This window comes from Astatotilapia calliptera, chromosome 15 (genome assembly GCF_964374335.1).
Source record: "Astatotilapia calliptera chromosome 15, fAstCal68.1, whole genome shotgun sequence".
Classification (NCBI taxonomy): Eukaryota; Metazoa; Chordata; class Actinopteri; order Cichliformes; family Cichlidae; genus Astatotilapia; species Astatotilapia calliptera.
The window spans coordinates 24564953-24582504 of NC_137436.1; the positions used below are offsets into that span (position 1 = coordinate 24564953).

Here is a 17552-nt window from a genome sequence, read left to right on the forward strand (position 1 = left end):
TACATTTTATATAGTTCTATATTGTGTATTTTGTTGTACAGTTACTTTATTTTCAACTTTAATTTATATATTTTATCTTATTCTTTCCCAGTTAAATTTACCCTTCATTCTAATTTGTGTTGTACAGTTATTTCATTTTTAACCTCAATTTATATCTTATTCCTTCCTAGTTAAATTTACCCTTTTTAATTTTTCATATTTATTTCCTATCTTATTCATAGCCTTTTCCTTTTTTGTTTTCTTTAGGTCACGAGCAGTTGTCCAAGCATTTCACTACATATCGTACTGTGTATGACTGTGTACGTGACAAATAAAATTTGAATTTGAATTGAAAACAGAGTTCACGATAAAACGATAACAAAATAATGCTAAAAACCGCTAAAAACCCTGAAAACCATACATTTCACACCTGAGCCTCAACTCTCACGGCCCGGTACCAAACAACTCACGTGGCCCGGGGGCTGGAGACCGCTGGTCTAAAGGAAGTTGGTGATAAAATTCTCTGTTCTATGGGATGAGGTTTCTGCTTCTGAAAGAACAGGAAACACAGCAGTTAAATGTCACGTCTCTTAAGTTTGAACAGCATTAAAAACATGAAGAATTATCTGTAAACTCTGATCTGAGATGAACAAAAATGTGGAAATCATGTGCACAAGAACATCCATCCATTTTCTGTTTGTGCAAGCACAACCACGAAAAAACAACAACAAAGAAAACAACAGCTACACTGAATTTGAAATCATCAGATAAGCTGAAAAACAACAACAAAAAGTTTTTTGTGATTATTTTTTATGTTTTGTTTTATTTTTATGTTTACACTGCACCCAAACCCAATGCCCCCAATGATGGTGAGCCAATAGGGTATGTAAAAAAGCCAGTTGAGGTGGTTTGATCGTCCAAATCAAATTAAGCAGTTTCATTGTGGCATGGAAGTTTGACTCTAGAATATGAAAACATCTAAATTTAGCTGCAGCATTAGCCAAAACGTAAAGAATACACACAACATGAATGGGTCCAGATAGCCAAAGAACAAAGTACACAGAAAATGAGTCTGTGATAAGTCTGGAAGGCCATCTGAGGCCAAGAGAGCCCTTACTGCAGAGACTCTCTGGCCTTCAGCCTAGAGGGAGAAAATAGGAGTGGAAGGGAGGGGGAAAAAGCAGAAATGTGAACAAAGATGGAAGAGAAATGGATGCCAGCACCATCTGTGTGTCAGCTTACTGTGACTAAGGTTTGTGGATTTTTGAGCTGAGGTGTCTGATGTATGATGAAGAGGCTGAAGATGACCAGCAGCCTACAATCAAAAAAGTGAAATTTGGTGGTTATTGCATTTACAAGACTCTAACATGTAATTTGAACACAATGAATTTATGTTTCTAAGGTGAACGTAATAAAATCATATAAGATCTACATGAAATTTATCAACTTAGCGCTTCTTAAATTTATTCTTGTTGATATGACATGATAAAATCTAACAAGAGTGGTTAGCTGCCTTAAAGACTCGCGATATCACAAGATCACGTGAGATTCTAAACAACAAGAGGCAGGAAAGCACATGGTTTGCTTCACGGTCATCTTGGAAAGGTAAGAGTGAATCTATCTTCATCCATCTTGATGAAAATACTTTTTGCACAAAGGTATCATTAGTTTGTCGATTCTTTTCAGTTCTATTTATTCACATTTGTTTTTAAAAAAAAAAAAATCTGTTTGTTTATGCCACTCTAGCTAGCTAACACGTTAGTGCAAGAATATAGCACAATGTCATGCTAGCATGATAGCCTAATATGAAAGACTTAGCTACTCCAAATATAGATATTGTTTATAACTTAACCTCTGCACATAAGCTAGTTTGGCTCTACCACAGACACTGTTGTGATAAATTTACATTTTACGTGTGGGTTGTTGAAATTTGTAAGTTTGTAAGTTGCAACTGATGGACAGTGGTTTATTTAACAATTTATATGTTTTTAGTACACTGAGGAGGAAAGACAAAACATGAACAGATATGTTTTCCTGTTTTTTAATTTTTTTGAAATTAAATATTTTTCTACTTAATAAATTTGGAGACTTGCAGTTCCCTCCTGTAAAGATAATAAATGTTTAATCTTATCAGGTGGTGAAAGGTCTGGAGAGCTGGCAGGCCAGTTCATCAAATTCATGGTGAGCTAATATTTTTCTTAAAAATTATCACATTCCCATGTTAAAAATGTAATATATTCATTTGTAAGTGACATATAGTTTTGAGACCAAGAAAACATTGCATTCTGATTTTATGTACACATCATCTAAACTTTCTTGAATTGGGGGTATGGCATGATTAAATTAATACACAAATTACAAAACAATATTAAAATGACAGACTTGTCTAAAATGCATAAATACTATTTGAAAAGATTAAGACTGTAAAACAATAGCCTCTGTATTTCTCACAAATTCCTGGTAATTCAACTAAAAGTTCTTTAATCCCACTGCTAGGTCGTTGAGATGGATTTCCGTATATATTTGTTTTTTTCCCCCTCTGTGTATAAAGACTGATGCTGTTGAAATCAGAAGAGAATACATCGCCAAAGGTCTTTGCGTGTACCTGAATGAAGATCCTGAGAAGCTGGTGAAGAATTACCTGGTATGTTAACTTGCCTGTATCCTTAACTAAGGAGATGATCAAAGATAAGCTTGAACTACATACAAAAAGTTTCAGGGGATGGGGTTTTCCTATAAATTACCGGTGGCTGTAAAAAAAATACCTTTTAAAATAGGAAAAGTAAGAGCTTTAAGTTTCTCACTGGATACTACACACACCATTCTTGAGTGTTTTATACTATCATTATTATAATATCATTATAATAACCTCATTCATACACACATTCATACAAGATTTTTATGTAACATTTACACTTCAATGGATGTATCAGGAGCAACTTGGGGTTCAGTATGTTACCCATTGATAGTTTTAGTATCAGATTAGAGAAGCCAGGGATTAAACCAGTAGACAACTTGCTCTACCTCCTGTGCCACAGTCACCCCTATCACAACTCAAGATTTTGAAAGACAGGACATTGTTGAGGTATTGAATGAACTTCTCTTGAGTCAGGAAAAATATCGGGCAGTCTTTTTTGATTACATTTACATTATTATAAGGCTTGAATGAATAAAACTTTTAGGTATTTTACATTAACTCATTCACTGCCATTGACGTCTATAGCCGTCAATTGCAGTGAATGAGTCAATGGGTTTAACTCATTCACTGCCAATGGCTGGCAGTTTACTTGCATTTCATGTATTCTTTATACATTATGTCAAGTTTGCTATAAATTCAATAAATTGGAGAAAACAAAAAGATGTGTATGACAAATTTTTTATTTACCTTTTAGATGTAATAGTGAAATGTATGTTAACCAGACTCTAGACTTTGTTAAATGCTCCAAAAAATTACTCTTTAAATTAACTTAAAATAATCATGGAAAGAATTTCCACATGATTAAATTGCTTTCTATTAGCATTAAAGACTTGTGTTGGAATAACTTAATTTGTATGAGTTGGTTCAACTCAATTAACTTAAGCTGGGACCAAATTTAGTAAATTAGTTGAAGAAAACCTGAATTGAGTTGGAACAAAACTCTTTAAGTTGGATCAACACTATTAAAATATATTGGATCAAAATGCAGTAAATACGTTGATTCATCAATCTTTAATTAAGTTGGTCCAACTTGAGTGCATTAAGTTGGAGTAACAGAATTGCATAATGCTAAAATAAAGCAATTTAATCACGTGGAAATTCTTTCCATGATTTTTTTATGTTCATTTAAAGAGTTATTTTTATGAGTGTAGTTGTTGAAAAGGAAATGCACTACATGGCTGCTGAAGTAGCAGTGCCTATTCTAAAAGAGTGGCCTGAATATAATTTAGGGCCAAGACGGTACCTGACAAACATTCAACTGAAGTACTGAGTAGACCAGGATTCTGACATGGGGATAAAGGGAGAAGATGGTAACTTTCCTGAGGTTAAGAAATACAGAAACCTTTGATTGCTAAGAATACAGTTCAGACCAAGATGTAACAAACTACAATGCAAGAAAGGCTTCAGACTATATATATTTTTACTATGCCATCTATTTGGCATTATAGAAACTGGAATTGCACAGGACTGTAGAAATTTGGATGGGATGAAGTGACATGCCAACCAAGAGTCAGGAAGAGGCGTTCTCCATGTGAAATTATAGGAATCTAAGAGAAGACGTTAAACCTTTTCTCTTAGTGTCATGTGGAAGTAAATTGGATACAAGGAGGTGAGTTAAGACAGGATTAGAGTTGAAAAGGGATGAAGGACTGATGGAGATGGATTTGCATCTAGGCACAGGATGTTGAAAAGCTGAGAAAGATCAGTTGTGACTGTAGAAATGTGGAGAAACAAAATCTGGGAACGCATCAAAGGGTATTATTGCAGGAGAAGAGTCGTTTCACTCATCTAGCCAACAGCAGTTTCCCTGTCATTTGAATTGCCAACTCTTCAGAAACGGACACCAAATATAGCATTGCTATGTCTTTGTGAAATATATCACTGGGTAGAAGATTGAGATAAAGCAAACCAGTTTTCCATGTGCAAATCACATTTCTATGGCGACTAGATCGTCACCAATAAACAGTTTCTCCCTCTGCCCCAGTGTTTCGTTCTTCTGCAGAACCATCACCAGACTTCAGGGTATTCAAGGTCAGAGCCTGGCTTCTCTTCCTGCTCTTGTGTTTATGAGTTTTAGTTTACTGCTCATATAGGATTAACACTGCAGCTCCAATAAATGCTCATATTAAACAAACAGGCAGAGGTTTAATGGCTGTATATTTTTGTCCATTATCATTTATGGCCTCCTGTCATAATCTGAGGAGAGGCTGACAGACGCCTCGCATTCCTGGCAGATCACAGCACACAGACCGTAAACAGACCTGACACACTGCAGGTAAACACTTGGGAGTTTTATTCGCCAATAAAATCTGGTTAAAGTGATGACATTAAGGTTTTTTGGAGTTTCAGTCAAAGTTTTACGTCTTCTTTCCATAAAGTGCGACTGGCAGATCGACTGCTCCTGCTGTAATGAAGTCACCTTTGGAAGTGTAATTTCACACAAATGTGTTTAAATCCTTACAAAGTAGAAAACAGCTTGGAGCTTCTAACAAACAGGACAAACTCCAGATCACCTACTAATCATAAAAGTCAGTATAAATCCATTTTTACTACCAACAAAGGCGTTAAAGTTACAAATTATAAACATTTAACTCTGGACATCTGGGAATCACAACATTGTATAATCCAAACATTTCAGCAAAATGTCCAGTGTAATTGTTTGATTTTAATACTTTCTGTTCCGTTATTTGAGGTTATGGATGTTATTTGACTGGAGGCATAACACACAGACACACGAGACGCCCCATTACTCAATGAGTGTCCTTTATTATTTTCCATCCCCCCCTACAACAACAACCCAGCAGAAACGTTCCTACCACTTAACATTTACCTGATACTACATCCCCCCTACTAAATAGGATGTGATGCTGGAATATAACCAAGAAAACAGATTAGACCCGCACGCTTTAAAGTATACTATTACTATGTCCTTGTGCTTTATCTGGTAACAGCTTGTTTACTGAACTCGCTTGGTTTCAAACCAGACTACTCAGAATGTCCAAAAATAAACTCTCAAAGTATACAACTCTGAACACTAAGCATAAGTGCACATTTCTGAACTATTCAGTGCAGCTACAAACAACATGTTTAAACAGTGCAACCATTTGCTTTATTTCTCATTGTCTCTATGAGGGATGGGGTAGACTACCCAGCCCTCAGCCTGAGTGTGGGGATTATTCTGCCCCAGTGCTCACTCAGTTCCAAGCCCTATGAGCAAACATAGTCTTTTAGGTATGCTGGAGGCCTCCTAGACCTGGGTTGGATTTGGCTCCCAGCTTCAGGAGTCTGCTGGCTGGCCTCCTGTGAGATAGTGTCTGGAACCGACACAATCTGTGCAGCTGGAACAGAGTTCTCAGGTGAAGCCTCTGGTGGATCGCCAGAAATCTCTGGTGCCCCAGGTGTCCATGTAAGATGGTAACGGTTTCTTCTCAGCGTGCCCTTTGCTGTCTCGATGATGTAGGACCTCGGTGAGCCTGCCATGGACACGACTGTCCCTCTAGTATCCATGTCTGAGACCCACACTTTGTCTCCAGGATTGAGCTGTAGCATATCATGTGCTCTGTGTCTGCGGTTGTAGTTTTGTCTTTGCTTTTGTCTGTACGATTGTTCTATAGCTTTGAGCTTGTCTGTGTCCGTACCTCTTGGATGTAGCTGTGATGGGATGACAGGAATAGTTGTCCTTATCCGTCTACCCATGAGAAGCTCCGTTGGGCTGTAGCCATTTGCCAATGGAGTGGCCCGGTATGCCATAAGGGCGAGATAGGGATCGCCAGACTTTTTAAGAAGACTTTTGATGGTCCTGACTGCCCTCTCGGCCTCCCCATTGCTCTGAGGGAAGTGGGGACTGGATGTCTCATGGCTAAAACCCCATTCTTGTGCAAATCTTTTGAAGGAATCAGACGAAAACTGAGGTCCATTATCAGAGCGAACCCGCTCTGGTATGCCATGACGTGCAAAGATTGATTTACAGTGCACGATCACTGCCTCTGATGTTGTAGATGTCAGTTTGGCAACTTCGAAGAATCTGGAAAAGTAATCCACAATGACCAGGTACTGTTTATTCTCTATCTGGAACAGATCAGTTCCCACCATGGCCCACGGTCTTTGTGGGAACTCGGTAGGTAGCATGGTTTCTTTGTGGTTAGTCCGCTCACGGCAGCAAGTGTCACAGGTCCCAATCACTTTTATCAGCTCACTGCTCAGGCCTGGCCACCAAACAGATTGTTTAGCTCTCTCTCTGCATTTCGTTATTCCTAGGTGTCCCTCATGTAGTTTAGACAGAATGTCTGCTCTGAGCGATGTGGGAATCACTATTCTGCTCCCATAAAGAAGCAAACCATTGTGGACTGTGAGGTCACCTGAAAATGGCAGATAAGGCTGGAAAACCCTTTCGATGGAGTACTTATCTGGCCATCCTTCCACACAGAACTTCTTCAGCTGGCTTAGAATGCTGTCATTGTCCTGATGTGTCTGGATTTCTCTGAGTCGTGGCTCTGTGGCTGGCAGGCTTGCTATGACGGACTCCACATACAAGTTGATTTCTTCCTCCGGCAAACCCTCAGTTGTGTCACATACAGGAGCTCTGGACAGTACATCTGCTGTTGCAATGTCTCTACCAGGAACATGAGATATGGTATAAGAGAACCTCATCAATCGCATGCGTAGACGTTGTATATGAGGTGGAAGCTCGTCCAGGCCCTTGGAGCCAAGCAACGAGACCAGAGGTTTGTGGTCTGTTTCAATGTGGAATGTTTTCCCAATTAGGAACTCTGCAAACCTCTCACAGGCCCATGTTGAAGCGAGGGCCTCCTTCTCAATTTGAGCATATCGCTGCTCTGTCGCGCTGAGAGCTTTTGAAGCGTATGCTACTGGTTTCCACCCTAGATCGGCGTGCCGCTGGAGAAGCACTGCTCCCAAGCCATACGAAGTTGAATCAGCTGATACGCACGTTTCAGCATTTGGATCATACAGAGCAAGCCCTGGGGGTGTTGTCAGTTCTTTTTTGATGCCGTCAAAAGCCTGCTGCTGCTGTGGCCCCCATGATCACAGGTTGGACTTCTTCAGTAGATCTCTTAGGGGGCGCGTTTTTTCCGCCAGGTGAGGAAGAAACTTTCCTAGGTGATTCACCATGCCCAGGAAGCGTCTCACCTCACTTATGTTGCTGGGCTCATCCATGGAACTCACGGCATGCGTCTTGTCAGGATCTGTGCTAACCCCCGATGCCTCAATGACCTGCCCCAGGAACTTTATCCTGTTCTTGGAGAACTCACACTTGTCGTTCAATGTTACTCCAGCCTCCTGCAGTCGAACCAGTGCTTTTCGAAGTCTCTCATCATGCTCTGCTTGTGACGTCCCCCAGATGAGCACATCATCCATCTGGCAGAGGACTCCTTCTAAACCCTCAAGAATGCGTGCCATCCGTTTCTGGAAGTGTTCTGGGGCTGATGAGATTCCAAAGCACAGACGATTGTAACAATACCGACCAAAAGGTGTAATAAAGGTCGTGAGCAAAGAAGAGTCCCTGGATAAGGGAATCTGCCAAAATCCTGCATTGGCATCCAGCTTTGAAAACACTTTTGCTCCTGCAAGCTGTCCTAGTGTGTGTTCTACTGAAGGGAGTGGATGCTTCTCTCTCATGACATATTTGTTTAGTTCAGTGAGATCGCTGCATATTCTCACTTTGCGCTTAGGAACCACCACCATAGGCGCGCACCAATCAGTGGGCTCCTCCACCTTGGAAATGACACCCTGCTGCTCCATCCTGTTCAGCTCTTCTTTAACCTTTGGTAAGAGTGGAAGAGAGATTCGCCTAGGGGTCGAGAGGGAAAACGGCTGTGCCTCTGGTTTCAGAACAATACTGTACTCCCCCTCCATTTTGCCTAAGCCGTTGAAAAGCTTGGGGAATTCTTGTTTGACAGCGTCAATAGAGTCTAAGCTAATATGATTAACTCTAGCAACCAGCTGTAGTGCCACTGCAGCATGCCCGCTCAGCAGCGGTGTGCATAAACCCTTTACGACATAAATGTCTTCTTTGGTTTTGTGGTTGTTCTTGCTGAGAGTGGCTGTGAACATGCCTTTTACCTTCAGACGTGTTCCTCCTGGGCCCTGCAGAACCCTTTTGGGCTTATCCAATCTCCCCAACTGATGCTGTGTGTAGAAAGTCTCTGGGACTGCTGTGACATCCGCTCCGGTGTCGATTTTAAAGAATGTGTTGCATTTGTCCACATGTATCTCTGTTACCCATGGACTCTCTTTGGTGTCCGCAGAGAGGGAACCCAAGAAAGCGACCTCATCATCTGTATCGCTGTTCTCTGAAACTGTTGCAGCATTGACTTCACACAGTTTTTTGTTTCTGCACATCCTGGCAAAATGTCCTTTTTTCTTACAGTAATTACATGCGGCTTCCCTCGCAGGGCATTGTTGAAGATTGTGACCTTTTATGTCTCCACATCTTCTGCATTGTGTCTTTTTTTCTTTCTGTGTTTTGACGGTTTGTTTATGTAGCGGTGTCAGCTGCTTGGGACGTGCCCCTTCTTGCCGTTTAGCATGGACGCGGTTCAGTTGTGAGTTGGTAATATCCATTTTAAAGTTAGTGCTTAGCATCTCTTGTTGCTTCTTTACAAGCTCACTTTGTCGGGCCCTGTTAAGCGCTTTCTCTAGCGTTAGTTCTGGATCCATTTGTAGCTGTTCTGACAATCGTTTGTCTTTCAGACCCACGACAAATCTGTCTCGCACCATTTCGTCATGCAAAGTCCCGTATCCACAATGTTCTGCCAGACAATGCAGTGCAGTATGGAAGTTGTCAACTGACTCACCCGTCTCTTGTTGGCGCTGGTTAAACTTCGCTCGCTCAAATATGATGTTTCTTCGGGCTACGAAGTGAGCATCCAACCTCCTTTTAACGGTCTCATAATCGCTCGCCTCTTCGGGAGTCAGGTGCAGGGATACCAATATGTCCTCTGCCTCCTCGCCCATAGTGTAGATAAGGGCGTTCACTTGATTTTCGTCCGCTTGCGTCTCCAATCCAGACGCGATGCGAAATCTGTCAAAACGCTTTATCCATTTGGTCCAGTCGTCGGACCTAAAAGTGAACTTCTCCGGCGGGGTGACTTGAAACTGACTCATGACGCCACGTCTCTTTTCGCGCAGCTCCTCTATGGCCGACCTTTAACCTGGCACCGACGCCAAAACCTTTCAACTAACGTTTCCAGTTGTCTTCTGTTGTCAAATAACGGAACATGGTTGTCTTCTGACACCATGTTCCATTATTTGAGGTTATGGATGTTATTTGACTGGAGGCATAACACACAGACACACGAGACGCCCCATTACTCCTATGAGTGTCCTTTATTATTTTCCATCCCCCCCTACAACAACAACCCAGCAGAAACGTTCCTACCACTTAACATTTACCTGATACTACACTTTCATACCAAATTTTATTGTTCCTCCACCACTGGACCCCTTGCCCAGCAACCACAAATAAACATGAACTTTTAGCTCCACAAAAGTCTTTGTATTATGCATTGTCCCAAACACTTATATGAATGACTAACTCCACGCCCAGCTGTTCCCTTTCCTTTGCTCCACCTTCCTTTCCCTTTTTCCTGGATGGTCACCCTCTTAGGGATGAGGGCAATTTGCCAGGCCAGGGAGCCATGCAAAAAATCTGCTAGCAACTAAAGCAATCACAAGTAGGGATCGGTACCGGTACCATTATGGCACCGGTTCTGACATAAACGGTAGTAACCAGACCAAAAAGCAGCGCACATTTCGGTGCTTTTCCCCCCTGAGATGTCATACACTTTGGATTCTAGCCAATCATTTTACCTTTCCAAGGATAGTAGCCGGGCCCATGTACGTATACGTTCATTTAGAGCAGAGCTACAGATTAAAAATGCCCAAGGCAAAGCCGTCAAAAGTCAGACTATACTTCACAGCAAAAGATGCAAACTTAGCAGCCTGCAACAAGTGCTTTAAGCACCAGGCCCCTGGTACTGGGGACAAAAAGGAGATGATCACGTTTAATCGGTTATAACACAGGGTGAGAAATATAAGTCCAGACATGTGTGGTATCCACAGAAACTTCTGAATCTCAGTTAAAATGTCAGGTAAACCATTTCTATAACCACCAAACTCAACGAAAACAAGCCATGATTAAATGAGCAGTTACGTAAATGCGCACAAGTCCGCTAAACAAACAAAGCCGAACCAGAAATTCTCCAGACTTCATGTAACTGGCTAAAGATAGCTCTGGAAGATAACCAGCCTATCACCAATTCCAAACACCAAGTTTCACCACACGTTGACCAAACTCACTGAATGAGCTGCAAAAGAAGACCACAAAAACACATAGCGGCGCAAATGCGCCAAGACAGAAATTGGCTCACTGTCCAGATTTCCTCTATTATTTTCGCCGGTAGCCACGTGATTATCAGCAGTTACCACGCCTACCTAGCCGCATCAGATCCGTTTTCCGTCAAAAACCTCCATTTTTGACCCACCTATAGACACGTGACTGGACAGATGTCACATGCAGTAAATTTGGGCCCACGTGGGTTTTGGCCTTGGAACGTCTGATTGGTTGAAGTAACATGAACGTGGCATCGTTACTGTGATTCTATTGGCTCAAACGATTAAAAAGGAGGTATCAATCATGCAAATTGACCAAAAGAAACCGAAGTTACAGCCCCTCAGAGTTTAAAGGGCCAGAGGCCAATTAAACACTCCATGCGCACGGCAGAAAAGGCCCATTACCATGTAAATGTGTGGTTAATTCTTCAAAAATGTATTTAAAAAAAAAAGAAAAAAAAAAGCATTTTTAGGCATGTTAATAAAATTAATTAATTTTTGCTCTTAAATACCTAAACAATTCAACTGGCATGGTGTCCAATTGTGTGCCAAAATTGAACATTTTTGTACAACGTCTGGATATTCATGTATTGACAGTGCTGTAATTTTTCACTGTTTCACTTTACAAACAAATCTTTGCATAGATGATGTTTATATGTTGGTTACTGAATATCTGTAATTAAATGTGAACTGAGGCATATTTTTAAAAGGGTTGAAAAAAAATAGGCAAGGATAAAATCTACTTACTTTTTCTGTGTTCCAATCTCAGTAACTTTGACACAGTAATAATATCTGCTTCAATATTTACACCTCTGATGAAATTTCACAAGTGTTAGCTTTATTTTGATACCAAGATTGTAAGAACAGAGTTTGTAATTGCAGAGAAATAATCAATTAAATTTGGGCATTGCATTTTCAAGCAGGAAGCTCAGTAACCCCTTTGGGGCTTAAGAGGTTAAGGTGATACTGTGCAAAAGGAGGTAACACCTCAAATCTCATGAAACACCTGGTGACGCATAGCGTTTTTTAAAAGCCGAGAAATGCACCGTATTTGATAGCTTGCTGCAAGACCTCACACCGAGCACATCTACTGTGGGTGTGGTAAATCTCCATTGGCAAGTTAGCGCGGATCGCCACATGTGTGGGGCTGGACAATTTGCAGAAAAAAAAGAGACTGCTAAAAATAAAAACAAGAGATTTTTGGACAAAGTTTGTGTTCTCCATTCTTTAAGCACCGGTTCGAGCACTGTTTAAGCACTGGCACCGTTTCAAAAGTACAGATTTGGCACTGGTATCGGATAAAACCTAAACGATACCCATCCCTAATCACAAGTGCAGCATTATAACCAATTTTGCCTTGCAAGTCCAGCAACCTCCACCAACTAGCCAACTGTCTAACAAATACACGTTTGTCCCTAGCCACAGGTGGCTGCTGTTTCACATAACCCTATCCGGTCGTTAAGTGATGATCTGACGATTCTTACTTCCGGGCCTAAAGTAGTCTGCGTTTAATATGGCTTTTGTGTTGTTAACATGTTTAATGTTTTGTATTTTCTTCTATTTAATCTCAAAAAGCTCCTAAAACAGTCAGTGATCACTGTTGACCTCCCTCGGCCTTTATTACCGCTAATCATTTATTTAAGCTCAGTTTTTAAAACCTTAGTATGTAACTACAGCCCAGCCCATGCAGCAGTATATGAATGACTAACCTCGTATTGTGGATGGATTATCTCAGTTGTTCTCCTGGCTGAAGTTTGGTCCTTTTACAGCATCCTGCCATGCGATTACATTTGTTCCTGACCACCGAGAACACTCACGTTAACTTTTATCGAGTGGAAAAAAAGTTAGCTTGTTTCTATTAGGCTAAGATAGCTGTGTCGCTAGCGGTCACGTAGCACATCATTATATACCAGCTAGCCAAACTTCAGTAACCCTACAAACATCACTGCTGTTTAGTTTTCTGTCTTCATTTATGTTGGAAGTGATAACAGAGCTGTACGTTTGAATTTGTTTCCAAAACCCCGCAGTCAGGACATGCTATATTGTATTTAGATAGAAGCTAGCGAGCTAACTTCCTGCTAACTTCTAACTCCGTTAAATGTCATAAATTCTGTTTTCATGGATGCCTGGATGTTAAACTCAATTGTTACACCTGGTAGAGCAGAACGCTGATCATTTTATTAAAGATGAAAGACTTTAGACAGTTTTTCAACTCTCAGTAATGCCATAGTGATCGTTTGATATATGGACCTGCCGCAGAGTTTAGACCCAGACACGGCTAGTGACGTCAGACTTAACGACCGGATAGCAGTCTGTCCTCCTCACTTGTTAATACTGCTGGACGATCACCTTGTACTTATTTAAGAGGTAGCTCTTACTGGCCAAGTCACCATTGTGAGTTCAATATACAGTGGGGCAAAAAAGTATTTAGTCAGCCACCGATTGTGCAAGTTCCCCCACTTAAAATGATGACAGAGGTCAGTAATTTGCACCAGAGGTACACTTCAACTGTGAAAGACAGAATGTGAAAAAAAAAATCCATGAATCCACATGGTAGGATTTGTAAAGAATTTATTCGTAAATCAGGGTGGAAAATAAGTATTTGGTCAATAACAAAAATACAACTCAATACTTTGTAACATAACCTTTGTTGGCAATAACAGAGGTCAAACGTTTACTATAGGTCTTTACTAGGTTTGCACACACAGTAGCTGGTATTTTGGCCCATTCCTCCATGCAGATCTTCTCGAGAGCAGTGATGTTTTGGGGCTGTCGCCGAGCAACACGGACTTTCAACTCCCGCCACAGATTTTCTATGGGGTTGAGGTCTGGAGACTGGCTAGGCCACTCCAGGACTTTCAAATGCTTCTTACGGAGCCACTCCTTTGTTGCCCGGGCGGTGTGTTTTGGATCATTGTCATGTTGGAAGACCCAGCCTCGTTTCATCTTCAAAGTTCTCACTGATGGAAGGAGGTTTTGGCTCAAAATCTCACGATACATGGCCCCATTCATTCTGTCCTTAACACGGATCAGTCGTCCTGTCCCCTTGGCAGAAAAACAGCCCCATAGCATGATGTTTCCACCCCCATGCTTCACAGTAGGTATGGTGTTCTTGGGATGCAACTCAGTATTCTTCTTCCTCCAAACACGACGAGTTGAGTTTATACCAAAAAGTTCTACTTTGGTTTCATCTGACCACATGACATTCTCCCAATCCTCTGCTGTATCATCCATGTGCTCTCTGGCAAACTTCAGACGGGCCTGGACATGCACTGGCTTCAGCAGCGGAACACGTCTGGCACTGCGGGATTTGATTCCCTGCCGTTGTAGTGTGTTACTGATGGTGACCTTTGTTACTTTGGTCCCAGCTCTCTGCAGGTCATTCACCAGGTCCCCCCGTGTGGTTCTGGGATCTTTGCTCACCGTTCTCATGATCATTTTGACCCCACGGGATGAGATCTTGCGTGGAGCCCCAGATCGAGGGAGATTATCAGTGGTCTTGTATGTCTTCCATTTTCTGATGATTGCTCCCACAGTTGATTTTTTCACACCAAGCTGCTTGCATATTGTAGATTCACTCTTCCCAGTCTGGTGCAGGTCTACAATACTTTTCCTGGTGTTCTTCGAAAGCTCTTTGGTCTTGGCCATGGCGGAGTTTGGAATCTGACTGTTTGAGGCTGTGGACAGGTGTCTTTTATACAGATGATGAGTTCAAACAGGTGCCATTCATACAGGTAACGAGTGGGGGACAGAAAAGCTTCTTACAGAAGACGTTACAGGTCTGTGAGAGCCAGAGATTTTCCTTGTTTGAGGTGACCAAATACTTATTTTCCACCCTAATTTACGAATAAATTCTTTACAAATCCTACCATGTGGATTCATGGATTTTTTTTTCACATTCTGTCTCTCACAGTTGAAGTGTACCTCTGGTGCAAATTACTGACCTCTGTCATCATTTTAAGTGGGGGAACTTGCACAATCGGTGGCTGACTAAATACTTTTTTGCCCCACTGTAGTTCAGCTGCTTCCTCAGAGACACAAAAAACTGAAGAGGAAGCAATTTGTAAAAAGGAGAAAGTGAAAAAGCAAGTATATATGCAGACAGACAGTAAATTTATAATGTACTGTAAAATAAAAGTATATGACAAACTCCTACGATTTTAAAAGTTACATTTTCTCAGCCTTATTTCCCCTTAATGCTTAGCTTTTTTGTTGTGTACACTGATCCACCACAGCTTTTAAGGACCCTGTTACAATGCACCATTTAGCTGGGGAAACCTTGACTCCTGGCATTCATCTGGAGGTTACGTTGTCAAATGCCACCCACGCAAACGCTTTTGCAGAGCAAGCACACCAACCACTGCAACGATCTCCTACAGTGGAACAATCCACTTCCACCACACCACAAAGGCTTTGAGCCTCCCAAGATTTGATCAAGCAGATGCAGGATGCACTGGAACAAGCCCAACCCACATTACCCAGAAGATCTGCTGCAAACCTCCTTTTGTCAGACACCACAGGACGTCACCAGAGAGTTTGTCTTTATTCTTGTGAGTCGTTTGTCTTCATGTACGACTTTGTATGTTACATTTAAATCTGTAAACTGGCATGAACAACAGTGACAAATTTCATGTGGAGAAACTTCTCTTTTGGAATGTGAATCAACTGAACTTAAATAACAAACTTGCTGGGCGACAGGAAGGGCAATGTAGCCACCAGTGTTGGTCAAGTTACTTGAAAAAAGTAATCAGTAACTAATTACTGATTACTTTCCCCCAAAAAGTAATACCATTACTTTACTGATTACTTATTTTCAAAAGTAATAAGTTACTTAGTTACTTTAAAAAAAAATTTATTTACAACCTAAATAGGTAATAAAGCAAAAGATCTTTCAGCCCAATTCTATTTTTTCTGCATAATCCATCACATAAAATGTAATCAAATGAAAAAGTCTCTTTTTGAAACTAGTTTTGTTAGTTTTAATCTTTTAACTTTACGCATGAAGCAAACATTAAATTATATGCAACATTCTCTGACTGGAAGAAATTTGTTTAACATTTAAACCTATTTTCTGCATATTCCAGGATATACAATAAAAAAGTTTTTTGTGTTTACACTCACTCTTTCAAATAAATGCATGTAAAACACAGCAGAAAATAAATAAAATCAAAGAATCAGCAGTCCTGTTGCTCTATTTTCACCTGTATAGCAGGAGTGGGGCAGGCAGAGGTTTGCCCTGGTGCAGGTGTGTCATAGCGGATCTCGGAGTTTCACATTCCCATGGCAGCGTACTGTCGGTGCTTGCTCGGAAGTTTAGGGGTTTTTTTTCCCGCTGTAAAAATACGTTTTCTTCCCACACAGTGAACAGCGGACGCTAATGTTTTTGTGTCTCACAAGTGTCAGTGATACATGATCTCTAAACATGGCAATGTGATGCGGAAACCCTGAAAGCAGGACATGGCAAGGGAAAACGCAGACGATCCGACAAAGATTGAATGAGAAGGCACAGACTAAATACACACAGGAGGCTAATGAGATAAGTGGGAACACATGGGGGAACAGCTGACACACATGAACATAACACGTCACAGTGGAAGAGTAAAACTAAACACGATGAACACAGGAACACAAGACCTCTTCAAAATAAAACAGGAAATATAAGACGCAGACATGACAACCTGAACTTGACAACGTAAGACACAGACATGAAACACATGAAGGGCAAGGGAGACTTAACAGGCTTGGAAGACACAAGGGGAATCTAAAGACAAAGAACTATAACAACCTAGGCATGATAACAAATGAACTTAGAAAACCTGAAGGGCTTAAACATAAACCATAAACTAAAATTCAAAACGCTGGGTCAAAAGACCCAGGACCGTGACACAAATATTTCCTAGTGAGTACTGAAAGGTATTCCTTGAAATGGCTCCCTATGAACAAACCTAACCTAGTAGATTTTTTTTACCTCCAGCTAACCATAATGTAAAAATCAAAGTAGAAAATGATGAACAAGCAAAAAATCTGTGAGAGAAGAAGATGCACGTGATGTGCAGAGATCCAAATGGGATGGAAATCAAGACTCAATTTTATAATCCACTTACTTAAGGTTGTAGAGGTGGTGATGGTTTAACACTTGTAATCAACAAATATGAATACATGGACCCCAGCCCTGACCCCAAACATGTATTGTATTTCTATTTTCGGGTTAATAAAAAATGCTCAAGTGGAAGATTAGAAGGGTGCCGCTTTGCTACCTGTCTTGTAAATTTCATGGTCGGGGCAATCGTGGCTCAAGAGTTGGGAGTTCGCCTTGTAATCGGAAGGTTGCCGGTTCGAGCCCTGGCTTAGACAGTCTTGGTTGTTGTGTCCTTGAGCAAGTCACTTCACCCGTTGCCTACTGGTGGTGGTCTGAGGGCCTGGTGGCGCCAGTGTTCGGCAGCCTTGCCTCTGTCAGCGCGCCCCAGGGTAGCTGTGGCTACAATGTAGCTTGCCATCACCAGTGTGTGAATGGGTGGATGAC

The 17552-nt window shown here is 41.2% G+C and overlaps 1 long non-coding RNA gene across 1 annotated transcript in view; it reads right to left on the minus strand.

Annotated features, from left to right (window-relative positions):
* Positions 1 to 16738, minus strand: part of LOC145420528 (uncharacterized) — a 29773-nt gene extending 13035 nt beyond the window's left edge. The window contains exons 1-3 of the long non-coding RNA XR_013901853.1: positions 16231 to 16738; positions 1222 to 1294; positions 450 to 529 (exon numbers count right to left, since the gene is read on the minus strand). This is a non-coding gene — a long non-coding RNA (uncharacterized LOC145420528). The remainder of the gene's footprint in view (positions 1 to 449; positions 530 to 1221; positions 1295 to 16230) is intronic.
* Positions 16739 to 17552: the final 814 nt, after the last annotated feature.